At 44.0% G+C, this 18,388-nt stretch overlaps 1 protein-coding gene across 1 annotated transcript in view; it reads right to left on the bottom strand.

The window, feature by feature from the left end:
- erfl1 (Ets2 repressor factor like 1) overlaps window positions 1-14,810 on the bottom strand; it is a 37,270-nt gene extending 22,460 nt beyond the window's left edge. The window contains exon 1 of the mRNA XM_040118590.1: window positions 14,788-14,810. The gene's annotated coding sequence lies outside the window, so the exon portion shown is untranslated. The remainder of the gene's footprint in view (window positions 1-14,787) is intronic.
- Window positions 14,811-18,388: the final 3,578 nt, after the last annotated feature.

The following is an 18,388-nucleotide window of genomic DNA, read 5'->3' as shown; positions in this document are numbered from 1 at the left end:
TACACTCTTTCATGCTGCTCCGTCTCTCATCCCCGGTCTCCATCCATTCATCATCAGCCCTCCCCTCCCTCCTTCCCTGTCTCCCCCCTTTCTATCTCTCTCACTCCTCCCGGCGCCCCCCACTCGCCATATCACCCTCTGCTCTCTGTCTCACATCCACTCAAGCAAATACAGGATAATAATTCAAACACTTTCCTTCCATCGCTCCTTCCTAACTTCCCTCCTCTCCCCCCTGCCCACTCCTCTTCCTTCCTCCTTTTTCAACTTTTTTTTACTTCTTTCCTCCCTCCTCTCGACCCCTTTCTCTCCTCTCCCTTGCTCACCTCTTTTTTTTTTTCTTTACAATTATGTTTGTTATTAACCGAATAATTACAGGTCGGCATTGTTGGTCTTGTAATCTGTAGGCTCGCCATTCATTTTCAGGATACTTGAATGCAAATTAGGTATTAAATAAAAATGAAGCAACAAGATGATCCTTGTCATTATAGGATCAACGTATGTGCAGACTACTAATGACGTTTTTACTGGCGTTTATATACATATTATAGAACAAGTGAGAAAAATATCACACCATAAAGTGGAAAAACTGATTTCCGAGTACAGCTCCACTGTTAGGAATATTTTAATCACTGCTGTGATGCAGGATGATATGGGGGGGTTTATTGAGTCGTATTGACTGACTCTGATCATATTATGGAAAATAAACCTCCAGTCGGTGATGAGCATCAGGCAAGCAACCGCCATACGATAAAATCAATTGTAGGTCTCTGACAATAAGCTAAAGAATCAATTAGTGAGATTTTCTTTCCCCCTATAAGCAGAACATCTATTTATGTTTTGGGTTATTTTTTTGGTTTTGTTTTTTTAAATACAGTTATGTCTGTATGTAATAAGCCAACAAAAACCGCAGGTTAAACTGATTTTCTAAAGTTAAAACTGTGACTCGCCCAATTTTCCGTTCGTCCTTGCGCGTAGGAAATGCAAAGAAGTAACGAGACGACACCAGGTGAAGGTGCGGTCAGAGTCCGAAAGGCCCGTGCGACGAACGTTAAAGCGCCTCCATAACTGACTCTCGCTTCAAAGTTCGCCTCACTTTTACGCATGTTTCGCCTCCAGCTGTTGAGCGGTGACGCTCGGCCGCTTTCCGCGTTGCTGCCGGAACGCATCGCGATAGCCCGTCGCAGGTTGTTTATGACTCGGGCATAGAGAGTTGAATGATACACACCGACCCCCCCCCCCCCCCAACCCACCAGTGCCGCCTCTCTCTAGTGAGAAAGGACGGAACGGTTTGATGAGGCCAGGCTGAGTTACAGCGACGTCTGAGAGATAGTTCAGAGGTAGTGCGGTGGAGGACGAGGACTCGCGATGGAGCTTCTGACAGGAGCGGCTGTCCCTCATGTTGCTCGGCCTGTCCGGGTGAGCCGAGGGCTCCTCTCGTTGAACAATCTCTCTGCGTCTTTCTTCATCTAATAACTGGCCCGTGGCACTCATCTGAACTCCGAAATATTTTCTTGAGGGGATAAAAAACAACGGTCGTTTTAAGTTTCACTACACTTCTATGTAACGTTAATTCACCTGTGAGCCATTTTTATATTTTGGACTCGTGACACATCTAAAATTTAGGCCTATAATGGTTAATTACAATTATATACCTACAAATATGATAGAATTAAAGCCTAAAAGGTTATTATTAATATTAAAATAACCTTAATGAGGATCAGGCTATAATACAACAAGTCATTCAGGGGATTCAACACTGATACACAAATCCTATTGTAGAAATCCAAAGATAAAAATTTGGAGGATAGTCAAATTACATAAAAATGACTCGTATTCTGCTAACTTGTTCTTAATGAAAAAAGGAATGAAAACGAGTCGATAAATCCAACAGGAAAAACTCGAGTCTATCACAAACCAATAGTGCTGAATCCCCTTGGAGTCTGCTTAGAGCTGGAGTTTGATAAACCGGTGGAAATGGCAGGTGTTATATGAAGCAAAAATAAAATAAGGGGAAAAAAGTAAAGTAAATGCAGTTAGAGTCATCTGGTTCAGTGTGGTCTGGGTGTGACTCAAACACGGCTTGGGACTCAGCATGGAGCATTTTGATAGTTTAAACAGTTTAAAATACTTACAGTGGTAACCGGATTTGTAGCCTTGTGGGGTTAAGAACTTGATGAAATCCGCCGTGCCCACCGGGACTACAGAGGTGAGCGCTCACATACAAATTGCCGTTGATAAAGAGAGAAGGGGAAGCTCCACCATCACAAACCTTAAACCCCATTCCTCTCACACCGGTTCAAACAAGAAAACTCTCCTGCCCAGTGTGCAGTGCTGCCGACGCCCTCGGGAATCCCGAGGAAAGTGAGATTGACACTATTGCATAAAAATGTTTTTTGCTTTGCAATTGTTCTCAACTGAGCCATTTATTTTTGAGCGGCGATCACCCTACCACAATGTATGAAGTCAATATCATGTGACGTGGGAAAACTGTAGCTTTGTTGAGTTTCAAACCTGCTAAGCGTTGACTTTTGAGAGTAGAGTGCAGCCAGTGACTGCTTCTGCTCAGAGGTGCCATCCATAATGGAGGTCAAACTGCAAGCCCGTTCGTCTTCCAAGTCTCCGAATTTCCAGAAATGTACCGTGATTGATTAGTGTCATACAGCAGGCCCAAGAAAAAAAAAAAAAGCCTTTGCACGACAAAATGTCACCCTTCAAATGGAACCAAATTTCATGGTGACACCAGGACAGGTAACAATAAGTATGAATGATTAACCTAAAAAAATCTTTGAAATGAGAGGATGAAGTCATTACGAGGTCCTGGACGTAAGCCTGACACCAGTGGTGGGATGGCGCCCGAAGCCTGGTTGGATTGGATTTAAAAAAAAAAAATCACACCACCAAGTAGGTTGGAGTGGTTGAACATTGAACCGTACGAATCAGCATGCACAGTGCAAGATTCGCATTAATGTCAGTGTCCTATAACAGCTAGCATAACCAGATTTCTAGAGTAGCAGAAGACTGATAATCCTTCCACGTTGATATCGGCCTACTGCAGTATCGATGTGTAGTATATGTTGACTGAAAGGCAACGAGAAATCGCAGCACCGAAACGCAACACTAGGTGTGAGGTACTTTAGAAGCGGCGTTGCATTACATACTGTAGTTTGTCCAGCAGAGAGCAGCGACAAGTAGATTTTTCAACTGTAAAATATTCTGCTCAGTGAATATCTCGGGTCACAATGAAAACAAATCTAAAGGGATCTGTATAAGGATTATATGTTTATGTTACATGCACTGGCTGATACATTGGTAACAGATTATTTAAACTCTCAAATATCGATATCAGTCCAGTATTGGGTTATAATCTAGGGGGAAGAGAGTTACCTAAGAAATAATCGGGATTGATGGGGGAGTCCAAACACTTCTAAACATAGCTCTGGTGGGATCCATAAATTCACATTACGGAGTCCTGGAGAAAATATCCGAGATCTGGGAGACTTTTTAACTTTTTCAGTTTGCCTCCATGTGGATTGTAAAACCAGGCAGCTAGTTCTAGTTTTTTGTTATAGACTTCCTGTTACATACACACATAGGCTGTCTGTTATTACTTTTTCACTGTCTGTCCCTTTAGTCCATTATAACTGGATATATGTGGCACAATGATGTGAATATGATCTAATAATAAAGTGTAGGGGCATATAACTGCAATGTTCCTGGATCAAATCTGCTTGCGGACCTTCGTCGCATGTCATTGCTTGTCCCTTGTTATGACGTCTCTCTATTAGAGCTGTCAAATAAAGGCAAAAATGTTGGAAAAAAATGTGGCCCAGGTAGATTTTAAGTTAAAAATAAAGACAAAATAAACTATTCCCATGAGAAAAAGTTAAATTTCAACAGCTTTTCAAAGCTAATTTTATGGATCAGATAGAATTGACTGTATTTAGCAATTTAGTAATTAATTATAACATTCTATTAATAACATCTTTTAGTCATTTTTATAAATTATTCAGTTCTTCCAAAAGTTTCTAAAATAAACAAACAACAAATTCATAATGGAATACTTTATAAAACTATATACCGTTACAGAAAAAACTGTATAGTCCAGAGAACTGAGTAAAAATAAACCACAAATGTCAAGAATCAAAACAACTTCACACCATATTTAAAACAGCATTGTTTTGCACTGTATTGTACTATTATCTTGTTTTCAGACAGCTTTACTTTCCCTGTTGGTTGTTTACTGGGTTTCGTGGCGCTACGGGTCATGAAACATGTTCAACACATAGACAGACACATAAAGTGTAATATGTCAAACACAAACAAGACACACCAAACACCAAGTTCGACGAGTTCAGATTTTAAATGAATGAATATACGGACGCCATGAAAATGTGCTTTTTAAAATGACTCCTCTATCATCTGTTATGACTGTTTCCATATTTGCTATCATTTGTAATTTCTTCTCTGTCTATATTCTTTGTGCTGTCTCCGTCTGTCCGGTCTCTGACGTCTCTTCCCAGTACAGAGACATCTTGGACTGCTGCCTTCCCATTGAAACCACAATACAAACTAATATATCCATGTGCTCACAGACACACAGACATGCACACACACAAAAACGCCAAAATTCAATCTCTCCGTCTTTCTATCTGTGTTTCCCTCTTCCATTCTCTTTTATACAGGCACACATACAGTCAAACAAATGTACGCACACAAACACACACACACACACACACACACACACACTCTCAGTTCCCGTCTGTTCTGGCCCCCGTCGGCCCTCTCGCCTGTGTATGCGTGTCAAATCGAATCTCCACCTCAGTGCGTAGTACACCTGCTGTGCCGGCGTATAATGCGCTGCATACAGTGAGTGCACGATGACGGATTACTGAATTAGACCAATAATGACAAGTGACACTTCTGTTACCGCTCTCTGAGCCACTGCAGAGAGCTGGGGAGAGGTGTAAATAAAGAACAGACACAGTGACAAAGGGGAGGGGGGGGTAAAAAGAAAGAATAGAACAGAGAAGACAGAGGAAGTCATGGAGGTGGATTGGAAATTTTCGGCTTATTCAGTAAAAATAAATAAGTTCTGTTTCAGTCGGGTGCAACTTCTCTGTCCTGTATCTCTTTTCCTCTCTCTGTTTCCACGGTGACACTCGGTTGTCATGGACCCACGATGGCAACTCAAAATAGATCTATATCGCAATCTGTGGTGAAGTCAAGCAGTGTTTCTATACATTTCTCCGAGATGTTTATAGAAAGTGTCAGCCAAAATGTATTCCCTTCTCTCTCGTAATACAAATTTCAAGACAAGGTCTCACCTGGACTCAAACTGGGGGTACGCTGCTTAAGTTACAAGGGATCTAGCCCTCAGTTTAAAAAAAAAAAAAAATCTAGGCAGAAAATAAAGGCAGCAAGGCAGCAACCTCACAGGTTTGGCAAGACAGAACTGCTCAGAGAAGTTTTAACGTGTTTTCTTAATGAATATACATGAAATGTAGAGCAGGGTAATTTGTGTGTGTCCACCAGTTCTAGACGAGGGCAGTTTATCAGCAGGATGCCTGGCCCCCCCATGGACCTGGGTCTCCGCAGGCCTGTGCTCAGGATACTAAACCATGCCAAATGAGGAAGAGGAGGTGCAATCCTCCCTGGGACCACATGAATAAATCAGCCTACCACCCGGTGCTTCTGCACTTCATTCATACATGCACTCATGCAGAAGAGAAACTGAAAAACAGGGACTGAAGGTGCAATAGATGTGAAACTCCAATGGCCGTCTCACTGTTTTTGGGGCTGGAGACAGACCTTCTACCATGAACATCAATGAGAATATTTGTGTTGGCGCTTTTTCAGTGATGTCAATTTAACTGCAAGGCTCGTCGACCTGCCCGTATTGTCTCATAATAAAGAATCATTGGGGGATATAATCCTGCCAAGTCCTCAAGTCGTTGTGCCACAGTCGCGTTTGGCGCGTGAGCGAACGCTCAAAGGCACAAGGGGACTTCTAAAACTTACACCTCTTGTGTAGCTGCGCCCACTTGATAGAGATAACTGGAACAGAGGCAAACAATGCTTCTGTGAGGAAGAAGTGAGCACTTAACTGGGACTAACACACACATAGAAGGAGAGGGAGAGGCGGCGGGCGCACAACTGGAGTTGGAAAAACAGAGTGCGAGAGCAAGGGAGCAATGGGGGGGAGCACAGAGGAAGGAAGACAGAAAGAAATATTGACAAAGCCTAGATATACACATAAGTCACCTGACACGACCTGCCTGCTCCCTGTATTTTATAGAGCCGCTCTGCGCTGGCGGAACAGCATGACAGGCCAGTTCCTTCAACGGAAAATATGGTCCCTCTCTACCCTCCCGCCTCTCGCTCCGCTATCACTCCTGTTTTCTGTCTATCCCACCTGATATCATTCTGTCACCTATGCGCCAGGCTCTTTTTTCCATCATCCCCCTATTTCTTTCCTCCCCGTTCTCGCCTTTTTATTGGCGCTCTACACTCCACCCGTCATGTTTCACTTCTCCGTTTCTATCCATCTTCAAGTCGCTCTCTTAATCCCCTCTCATTTGCTCTCCTCGGCCCTCATCCCTCCTGTTTCTCTTCCTGCTCTCCCGCAGCCGTTTCCGCGTGCTGTCCCATTTCCATCTACTCCTCGCTGTTTCCCTCATTCTTCCTGATTCATTTCCTCTCCGCTATCCATTCCAGTCACCCCTCTCCCCCCTATTTGTGCTACATACATTTCTATTCCTCTCTACCTCTGGCTCTCCTCAGCCCATCTTACACTTTTTCATCTATATTTCCTCTGACCTCCCGCGATTTTCCTCCCTGGGTTTTAGTTCATCTGTCACTGTCTTTCCATCACCCCTGTAAACTTTATCCATCCACTTCTTTGAACTGAATACTTTACCTTGGCCTTTTCACTTTTGCCTTTCCCCTCCTTCCTACAGCTTATTTCACCCTTTCTTATGGATATCTTTTGTCTCCCCTGCTGAAATAAGCATATGCATTCATCACATTTTCCACTATTCTGCTGTTTCCACTATTGTCTCACCCTTTGGTTGCTTCCCCTTCCCTCACTTCCTCCCTCACTCTCTTTCTTTCTTTCTTTCTTTCCTTTTTCTTTCTTCCTCACCTCTCCCTCTGCATTCCAGCCTGCCCTCCCTCTCTCATCCTCAGCCTGAGCACAGAGCTCCATGTGTCGGAATCAATTAGGGCTGAGAGCCGTCGCGGCCGCTCTTTCACGGAGGTAAATATTAAACTGCACCAAGCACCGAGGAGGAAGAGGGGGAAAGAGAGGAGGGGAGAGAGGGAGCCCTCCATCCCTAATCCACCGCATCGATCAGGCGGGGATGAGGGTAATATATTATTTTGACAAGATACGATCCTCCGACGCGCACCGCTATCCCCGGCGATCGATTTCTTTTTTCTCTCCTTTTTTCTTTCCTTTTCTCCCCCTCAGCGAGTGGGACAGAGTTTGTGTGTTACTGTGTGTGTGTCTGAGATAGGGTGCATCTGTGTGTGTGCGCGCGCGCATTTGTGTGTTGTTGTCGGGCATCTTGGGCTGTGCATGTGCACCGGAGTGTGGATGGGTGACAATAGGAACAGCATTAGGAAATGTGGAGAAGAGATGAGGATGGTGCTGCTAGTAGGTTTGCGCTTTTACAAACAAGCTCCTGTCTAAACAGCTAGATCACACGCTCGTCCATAGATGGATCATTGAGGAGAATCTGAGAATCGTATTTTGTGTTTATTTTTTGGGGTATGTGCATGGAGCAGCACACAAGGCAGGATGTCAGGGTTACAGTTATTCAAATAGGCAGAGCTGACCTATTGTAAAGTTAAGTGTCCTTCCCCCGCAAGGTCCCCTCTGCTCCTGTGCCTCCCCTCTATATCGCTTTGTAAACTGTGTCTAAATGCTAAATTCCCAGATCAATTTTTTTTTATTCAACCTCTCCCCCCATCAACGCGCTCCCTCTGCCCCCTGCCTCTTTCAAACAGCTTCACGTTTTGCTGTCCTCCAGTGATGGAGGGTGTCCTATCAGCCTTATACCTCCATGTCTGTGTTTGTGCGCCACTTATTCTCACAGCAGGTCAAAGGAAATTCTACAAAAAGCAGAAGTTTTCACATCAAATCCTGTAGACAATGATACACCTAGGTGTTGGGAGTGCTGAATTTTTAGTTTCATCAGAAAAAACTACAAAAAAACTGTGGTAACTTTATTGTGGGATTATAGTTTTGACATCAACATTGAATCAGGTGAATGTGGAGTGTTAAAGTTGCTAGAGATCCAACAGCCAGTTTTGTTACGTTTTCTTTCTCCGCTCCACAAATAGACTGCATTGTTGAGTCCCACAGCTCTCAGCAAACCCCAAAATACAACCATATAAACCAATTTCCATCTAATGAACTTGGAAAAATGTGAATGTACACTACCTGGCTAGCATAAAATGGCAGGAAATGAAAGTAAACAAGTAGCTGATGAAGAAGACGAGCAACTGAGCAAGTTAAAGATTAAAATATTTTTCTCAGAAGTTGGTAGGGCCCAATGGTAGTGAAAATTAGACTAGCATTTAGCGTGTACCTATAAACATAATTCCACTGTGATGCTTGTGCTTCTCTTGTGTCTGCTGGATGTTTAAGCAAAACAGAATAAGTCAGATGACAGCATTTTTTAATAGTCCAAAACCACCTTTTTTTTTTTTTTTTTTAAATTACTTCTTTCTACAGCGTGTTGGCATGGAAACTAATGTATGATTCCCTCTAGTGAAAGATCACAGTTACGGTTACTAAAAATGCAAAGGGACCCAAACTCTGGTGTCCTGCTACAAGTCAGATGTGCTACACACCCATCCAGCAACCCAATCTCCCCACCTTTACTTCCTGCCTTAATACTTAAAGGGAATTGGACTTGTATTGTTATGTGCCTAATGGATATGGATTGGATATGGATGTAGTTCCTAGGATATTGGGCTGATATATCTGGTGTTTCTGTAGGTCTGGGGCATAGTGGTCAGAAATGACTTGATGCAGCTTTAAGTTTTTGTTTTTTTTCTCGGCTTACGATGATTATAGATGAGGTAAGGGTAACACAGATATTGCATAAAGCCCACAATTCTTCAACAATATCTTACTAGTAAAACACAAATACAAATGAGCAACTAGAAATGTCCTGGGAGATCTGACTTACGCATGAGTGCGTGTGATTGTGTGTGTGAGCACTCCTACATGCAGATACGATGACCCCGGCAGACAGCAGAAATACAACCCAGAGGACGCTGCGTTTTGCAATGCAGACCACTAACTATCAAGGTTATACAGTCCCTGTGAGTATATCAAGAGATTGCACTATTACATTATTTCTGCGGCTCAGGAAGTAGAGCCGGCTGTCCACTAATCGGAAGGAGGGTGGTTCGATCCCCGGCTACCTGTGCTTCGTATGGATCCACACGTTTTGTATGGACAACAGGTCAGTTCTAGCTTGTCCTCGTGTGTGGTTCAGTAGATTCAAATGTCTAGGTGCACACACCCAGGAACCCAATCGGTTTCCTGTCCGAGAGAGCTCCGTCCAAACAAGTATGTCAACATCCTCGGGCTCACTCCACTCTACTCCTTGTCTCCCACTTTCTCTGTTTCTGCCTGCCACGACTTGGTTTTCCTCTTTCTTTCTGTCCACTTTTGCTTTTATTGTACCATTTTCTGCCACTTTGGTCTGAGAAAGGGAGGCCATAATGCAATCTCTCCCCCTCTCCAACCCCTGCTGTGAGGGAGAGTAGCTTGGCCTGTGTGCTGGGCCGGGGAGAAGGGGGAGAGATGGGGTCAAGGTGAGCTCTAATACACTATTGATCTGCCCCAATTGAAAACCTGATGGAAATTTTACCCCCTCCCCTCCCTTCCTCCTTGTCGTTCCCCCGCACCCCTCTCTCTCTCTGTTTTTCTCCCCCCTACTTTCATCTACCCCCCTCTCCCTTCCTATCTCCCACTCCTCTCTTCCCTTATGTCTTTTTTCCTTTCCTGTGTGTATCCTCCCTGGTGTCTGGAGTCTTCCTCTTTTTCAGTGTCTATCCCCGTTCACTCCAATCTGTTTTCTCTCCCGGCTGAATGTCTCTTTCAACCACTGACCACTTTCTCTCCTTGCTATCTATCTCTGTGCTGGGGAGCACTCTGCCTCCATGTCTTTTAAACTCCCTCTAATCATTTCCTCTCTTCTCTTCTCCTCCTTTTGGTCTCACGTTCTCCCCTTTTTCGACCCTGTTCCTCTCTTTTTCCTTTAAATCCCTTGCTACCCCACCCATCCCCACTGTTTCTGTCTCTCTCACTCTTTTCCCCTCATCCCCCTTTCTGAGCGTGCATCAGATGGTCCATTTCTCTCTAACCCAGTGCATATTGATCCCTATGGCAGTAGCATGCAGGGTGAAGGCTGTGAGGACCACTGCTACAGTGTATTAAACGCCACAAATGCTTTGGAAGGGGGACCTGAGACACGCCTCCCCGGCAGGGCCCTGTCAATAGCTGCTCCCTCCTGTCAACAGCAGCCAAATGGCCTCTCTATCTGGGACTTGTGATGGGCTACAGATTTGTAGAAACTGCAATGGATGCACCACAGAAAAATACAGAGAATTTGGATGGGAGAAAAGTCAGGACAACAAATGAAATAAAATACATAGATGTGTACAAGGTCATTTTCACTATGATGGTGAGCTGCTTTTAAGACACAGATGTATTCAGCATTGATGTGAGTCAATGAAATTATGTAAAACCATTTCCATTCAGATGCCTAAAATGTTGCACAACAAAATCTATGAACTCAGGATTCAATTTGCTCCATTCTTTGCCTTAACAGGTTTCATAATAACACACTGTTGTCCTGTAGTTATGTGGAAGAGCAATTATGGACGCAGTCGAGTGTGCTACATACTGTTCAAACACATCAAACAAAAGAGGCGCAAACACTGGAAAGGCCTGAACAATAGAGATGGCATCAAATGAAGTAAACCTTTTTAAAGCTACCCATTACTTTCCCACTTAACAAGACAGACCACAACCTCTCCCTCTCTCTGACTCTATGCAGAGTTGGCTGCTATCACCTCACTGCTTGAGTGGGAGATAAATGGAGTGAGTGCGTGTATGTGTGCGTTTGATTTATGTACTGTTGTGTACGTGTCAGACAGCCGAGCTATCAGGACCACCATCTCCCAATAGACATAGAAATGCTACAGCAGTGGAGGGACCCCTCTGTCGACCCCGAGACCTCTGATACACATCTGGAACAACAGAGTACACCAGGCTGGGATTGGAGTGGTTTGCTGGAGAAGGAGGAGGATGGGGGAGGGTGGGTGGGGGGGGCTACCCTCATTGCTTATTTGCTTAATTTCATTTTCATTCAAAGGAAATTCTTCCACTTAGTTCTTCACTCTCCATCTCCCTAATTCTGTCTTTTTCTCCTCTCTGCCCTTTACTGTCTCACGTTGACAAGACGGAAACGGCCACTGTAACTTCCACCTTAGATTCAGCCTTACAACTTCTGTCCACTCTCACAGGACTTATCTCACTGGCAGCAAAGCTCCAACATGCAAACTGGAGGTTCTGCTTGGTTGCTTTCACATTAAGCTTCTGTTAACAGTGTCCGGAGCTACGTCGGTGTGATCCTTATCTCATGGAAAATCCATGGTTTGTTCAAAAAGGAGCGTCCGTTATTCAAAGGATAACAGTATGTGAGCAAAACCATGTACATACTACATTAGAAAAACAATCTCACCTCTCCCCTTAACTTCTGTTTGACCTTAAACAGTCTTCCTACCTTATATGTATGTTGATCTAATTTTAAGGGATTTTTTTTTTTTTGCATGTAGTAAAATATTAGAACTGTGTAAATTTTAAAATACATGTTTCCTGTTTGTGTTTCTGTATTGCATTGCTTCTAATTTGTCCACTAACTGGCATTCAGAGTTCAGACACCTGTTTTATTTTCCCACTTTTCTCTTTCAATCACTCTTTTCTTCTTTCCCTCACTGTCTCCTCTTTTTCTCCCCCCTCTCTTCACCCTCTCCATCTATTTCTTTTCTCTCTAGGAAGGAATCAGTCTCACCTTAATTGCTCTTAAATCCGATTAATGACTGACCGGGGACAACTTGACTTAATCTCTCTTCTAGTAAATCTCTTCCTCTCCCCTCTTCTCGTACATCACTCTTATACATTTTATCCTCTCTTGCCCTCCCTCCTTTGCTCCCTTTATCTCTTGTCTTCTCTTTTTTCTGCCCCCGGCCCCTTTCTCCCTGCTCATTCCATCTCTCTCCTTCCTCCTCTTTCGGCATCCCTCACCTCATTTTGCTTTGCACTCTATCACCTCCTCTACCTTTTTCTTTCTCCATTTCACCTCCCTCCTTCTTTTCTCCTCTCTCTCCATCAGTCTCTCTGTGAGTCAATTGTTCTTTCATCTTTTTGGACGCACTCTGTCATGCTTCAGCTCTGCTCGTCATCCGAGCCCCCTCATAATTTCTCTCCTCTTCTTTTCACGCTCTTTCAACAACTTTCCATCATCCTTTAACTTCATCATCCTGAGATTTTACCCAAACCTCTTTGACTTGGCTGTCACTCTATTTCTCCATTCTCCACTTTGAGTCTCCGTATGTGTGTGTGTCCTAGTCTCTCTACAAGGTTGGCTAGTCGCAGGGCGTTGTGTATGTGTTAGCGCATGTCGATGTGGTCCTGTCATTGCCTCCTAAGTACTTTGGCAATACTAGGGATCTGCTGTCATGCCAGTGCAACTAATCTCAATCGAATTACACTGAACTTGTATTGAGATGGAGATAAAGGACATGAGCGTCCGTCTGTGTGATTGCTCAAGCAGCTCTCTCGCACCCATGTGAAAAAGCACATGGGCAGAAAGTACACTTGCACCACACACACACACACACACACACACACACACTGAAGAAATCAGTTTTGTGGACAATGACACCATTTTGAACTATACCCTTAAAGGAATTACAGCCAGAAACCACAACAAGAAATAAAAAAAGTGCATTACAGTTCAGTAAATAAAAAGTGACGCTATGTCATACTGAGGTGATCCTTGTTAAGGGTATAAGGGCAAAGAAATTGTGCCACCTCCCAAACCCCTGCAGTTCAAAAAACTGAGGGAAAAAAGAGGCCAGCCTTGTGGACAAAAGCTCATTTTCCTCTTCGTTGCACACTGCTGCAGGCGGGCTAACATGCCACAGGAGAATTCAACCACTCATACACCTTTGTTTTCCTCTGGTTTTTCTCAACTTTACACACAGCAGCAGAGCTGTAACTCAGAGTGAACCAGGATTTCTGTCAGCCCAGAAGGCATCGTGCATGGCCTGTCTGCCCCGAGGCGAATTCAAAGATCTGAGAGCCACAAAGTCGCCCATTCTTTTGATTGGGACAGAGAAAAGAAGAATCTGTCATTTCCAAATGCGGGCACATTTGTTCACCTTACAGTTTTGCTTTGAGCCACTTACATGTCTCTTTCTCTCTCCCATTTCTTTCTTCTCTCCAGTCCCAAACTCTTCCAAAGCCACCCTACCCACCTCCCAACCTCTCTGCATGCCCATCTGCTTTGTAGCGCTCCTGTGCTTGTCCTCGCTCTTTCTCTCCCTCTCTCTCTCTCTCACAGCGCAGTCTGGATTAAGCGTTTATCTCGGTGGTCCTCCTTTCAGTCCTAAACGCCCGTGAGGATGATAAGAGTCGCTGGGATTTGTCAAATTGTGCGCCATTGATTAACTGACCTTTCACGCCTGCAAGTCTCTCAGCCACTCCACTAACTGCCGACAGGCTAGATAGAGAGATAGATGGATACATCTGGCTGTTATTGTTGTGTACAAGTTTGTAGTTACCAGGTGTGGCAGCGAGAGACGACATAGGTGTATGAGGGCCACGGCAGAGTGGGGGAGATGAGGGAGCAGGAGGGAGGGCAGAGGCTTGGAGATACAGAGGAGTCCTTCAATTGCCCTATAGGGCTCAGAGTGTAACAGGCAGAAGTGTGTCTACTAGCAAACAGTAATGAGTCTTGAATAATGAATAATGAAACACAAATTTTAAGGTGTGCCAAGGGGGTAATATCAGACAGGAAGAATTAGGAGGGAACAGGGGAGCCAGAGGAAGAGTTAAGACATTGGCTGGCTGGGGTGGAATCTTGCATGTGATTGGTAATGGCCGAGGGCTATTGCATGGTGCGTCGGACACCTTTGATTATTCACAGACAGGTCTCTGCTGCTTCACCGCCGACACATTTTCCAAGAGTATTAAAGATGTGGTCCGGAAAGCAAAACAAAACAAAACAAAGAAAGAAACCCTGGAAAAGCCTCCAAGGCCGATCAATGTACCTTATCAATGAAAATGTCTTTGTTCTTAATTTTTAGTCTGTTGCCCTGTGGGTCACCGAGTAATAATCACTGAGAGAGGGTCTCTAAGATTTCATATCAAGCAGTAATATATCCTTAAAATGTTAATTTCCTTCTTAGAGAATGTATACATTTACTACTGAAACTGCAAGTGTCCCAGTTGTTATCTCCACAAACTAGACGGCTGTGGTCTTCAATTTGAAATCAACAACCCGACTCCTGCCACTGGAAAACACCTTGACCTTAAGTGATTTCAGCTCCCTATAATATAAAATGTGTTGGGTTATTTCTTAGTCTGCGTGGCTTTAAAAGACAAATAAAGGCACGTGTGAAAGAAAAGCAGCGAGGAAGGCAAATGGAGACTGAGACATCGGGCGGCTGACGATGCAGATGAGGAGGAAGTTCACCCACCTGGACCTCCGCGTCGCCCCGCCTCAGAGATGCACCTGAGGCCGAAGCCCGATCACAGTCTCTGGGACTGGACTTTCTGGAGTTTCTTCGCCGCTGCTCTTGTTCCGACCCGGGAGGGAGGAGGCGAGGGGGGGAAGGGGTGAGGGGAGGGGGGGGAAAGCCGGTGTCTCACTGCACGAAAGCGTCACTGAAAGAAAAAAAAAAAAACAGCAGATAATAAATTTAATTCCCTTGGTGGCTGCAAAATCCTCTTCGCCAGATAAGCGTGTGTGTGTGTGTGTTGCCATTTTTTCTCATTCAAATCTGGGAATAAAAATGAGAGAAATAACAGTAAATGAACTAGGGGACAGGAGACGCTTGGGTCCAGCTGAATGGAGCCGGTCCCGGGGCTTGTGTCGTGTTGTTTTCCCCGCGGGACCACTGCTGCCCCATAGACCACAGATCAATCATCTTATTTACTCTCTACTGCCATACAGTAACGCAGTCCGCGAGGGGGAGAAAGTGATGCCCGTGTGAGAAAAATCACTCTAATACGCCTATAATCACTTAAATGGTGCGTCTTTGGCACTTACTTGTGAATGACCTTGTCGCACTTGATGATATTCATTCGTCCCCTCGAGTTGTCGCTACAATTTTCCCACAAAATCGCCAAAGTGACTTGTAATTTTGCTGTATTTACATTAGATCCTTCTGAAATGTCATGTATGTAGGTTATAGCTCTTTTTACGCGCGGGGTGTATCCCGGTTTATCGGCGCACAGAGCGCATAGAGGCCCTGAATGCAGCTCGGCGAGAGGCTCTGCTGTCTTGTTATCGATATATGAGAAGCTTGCTGGAAAGGATATTGACCGCACTAACTAGCCGCACTTTGATCATACGAAATTGCTTTCCAGATGACAACACATTAAGGATGAGAGCATTTTTAAAAAATCAAACCCGCCTCTCGCACCTGTCAGAAGTTTCTTTTCCGAATGAGATGGAGATGAGGAGAGGTGAGAGCCCCCATAGGTCGGCTGCCTTGATGAATAAAAGAAAGCCAATAGTCTATTTCCAAAGAGAGGACGGGGGGGGGAAAAAAGAAAAGAAAAACAATGTAAAGGAAAAAAAAAAAAAGACATAGGAAAGGAGGTTACATCTAAAATCTTCATTCCACACCAGAGCAAATCATCACCATAACCCGAAAGGCAGACTCAAGTAACTTAAAAAAAAGGGATTTATTTCAAGATAATAATTATCCATATAAAGAAAATAAACATGAAAAGGATAGGTACAGAGAAAAAAGAGACATCTAAATAAATGGATATATAACTATATCTATAGATATTATCCCCCCTTTGGAAAATAAGTGACGGCGATTCAATTACAATTACAAGTAAATTACGGGCAGAAACGCAGCTTTTGAGTACAGTATTTTTCTTCTACGTGTATCTAAAAAGCTTTAGTTATTAAAACCGAGCCCAAATATATTTTTATATATTAATCCGAGCGAGTGAAATTCTCAAACGACTGTCAACCATCTAAAAACATCGTTGTACTTCAAGCGGAAAAGGCGGAGTCTTCAAGTTCATAACCAGGCTGCTTTGAGTAATAAACACGTGGGTGCAAATTATTCGTTCGAGAAAATAATAATAATAATTCTGATAATAAAAATAACAACGATAATAATAATAATAACAACGATGATGATGATGACGATGCTGATGTAAGAAGAGGCCCATTAGTTGAAACGAAAAAAAGTTTTATACTGCTGCCTTATAATAGGGGGTCTTATATTTAATCGATTATTATTATTATTACGATTATCAGCATTCCTCTTAATGAACGGGGGAGAGAAGTGTTATCAGTGACCGGAGACAGGTTTATAATTTCTGCCTGCACAGTCTGTGCTAAATAAACGGCAGCGGCGTTGAGGCGCTGATATTCTAAGAAATGTAACCGGACGGGTTAACGAGTTCACAGCCAGCCGTTCAGGGGTAAGGGGTGAAGGAGGGCAGGGTGGGGGACGGACGAGGCGGCCCGGCGAGGAGCGGCACCAGACCCAGGGACGTAACCCAGTTAGACGGCCTGAGCCCCCGGACAAGACGGCGGGTGAGAGGTTCAACACGTTGGTCCGGAACGTCACCCACGGAGGACCCGGGCGGGACGAGGCGTCCGAGGCCGGCAGACTGAAGCCGCTCGTGAGGCTTGGCGCCTGTTGTAAAGTTGGACGAAACCAAAGTGACTTGAAATGGCGCTGGAACACAGCTACTAAAAGGAAAACTAAACTGCAGTTCAGTATTATTTTATTTACTCCATGCACCGTTTAATAACGCGAGCACATCCATCATCATCATCATTATTATTTTTATTATAATGTTCTAGTAAATTATTTTGTTTTCAACTGCTTATTAGATAATTTATCATAAAGCTTCCTCAGTTGTAAATCCTCTGTATTTCTGTCAGAGACACATGCACGCCCCCCCCCCCCCCCCCACACACACACACACACACACACACACACACACACGCACACGCACACACACACACACGCATATACGCACACACACACGCATATACGCACAGTCTTTTAAACTTTATTGAGGAAGGCTGGTGTTGAGTAAAGCCAGATGTGAATAATTCACGCCTGAAAATGTACAACATTGGTCGGGGTTAGGGGGGAATCCACTGATCGATCTCTTAATCCGCAATAGTTACATTCATGTATTGATTTACAAACACTGTTTATCTGGAAATATACTGGCACAAATAATTGATGGTGTACACCCAGGGCGCACATTAATATGCATCAAAGTTGTAAGGGGGAAAACACCTAAAAAGAGAAAACAAAAATCTGAGGGAGAAACCAACAAATCCACATAGAGATGATTCAAAAATGTTTTTTGTTTTTTTTTTTCTTTTTCCAAGTTTGGCTCCGCACTGTATCGATGCGCCCACTTCTGAAACAAACTCCCATGCCAGTCCAAAACACACACACACACACACACACACACACACACACACACACACACACACACACACACACACACACACACACACAGAGATCACCGGCTTCACTCCCGTTAGAATAAACTTCAAGCATTTTCCTTGGGTGAACTTATGACGGATGGTCACAGGTAGTCCAAGAGCTGTAGCTGCTTGCTTTATTTTCTGTTTTTCCGAGGTGTGCGGGAAATCCGTGTCTGTTTAGAACTGGGGATATAAAGTTGAAAAATAAAAATTCTGGCGCAGGAAATTCTTTGAAACCTCGGGCTTTTTCAAGGCGGGTTGGTAAACCTCGAATGAATGAACGTCCGGCCGAGATCGGAACGCAAACAATTAAGTAACTAATTGATTAAAAAAACAACAACAACAAACAAACAAACAAATAAAAGTATTAGCACGTGCAATTACATCCCGAAGCAGAGTACAGAGCGCGAGCAGTACGACACAAAAACGATACACACACAGAAACATATACACACGCTCTAACAATCTTTATAAAGGTAAATTAAACGGGGTCAGTCACACACACTTGCACACACAGAGAGACGTGGACGAGAGAGAGAGTGAGAGAGAGAGAGAAGGGGGGGGGGGGGCGCACCGGCTGAGGTCTCGTGCAGCCC

The sequence above is a fragment of the Xiphias gladius genome, chromosome 22 (genome assembly GCF_016859285.1).
Source record: "Xiphias gladius isolate SHS-SW01 ecotype Sanya breed wild chromosome 22, ASM1685928v1, whole genome shotgun sequence".
Taxonomy (NCBI): Eukaryota; Metazoa; Chordata; class Actinopteri; order Istiophoriformes; family Xiphiidae; genus Xiphias; species Xiphias gladius.
This window is presented reverse-complemented; position numbering and strand designations above follow the sequence as displayed.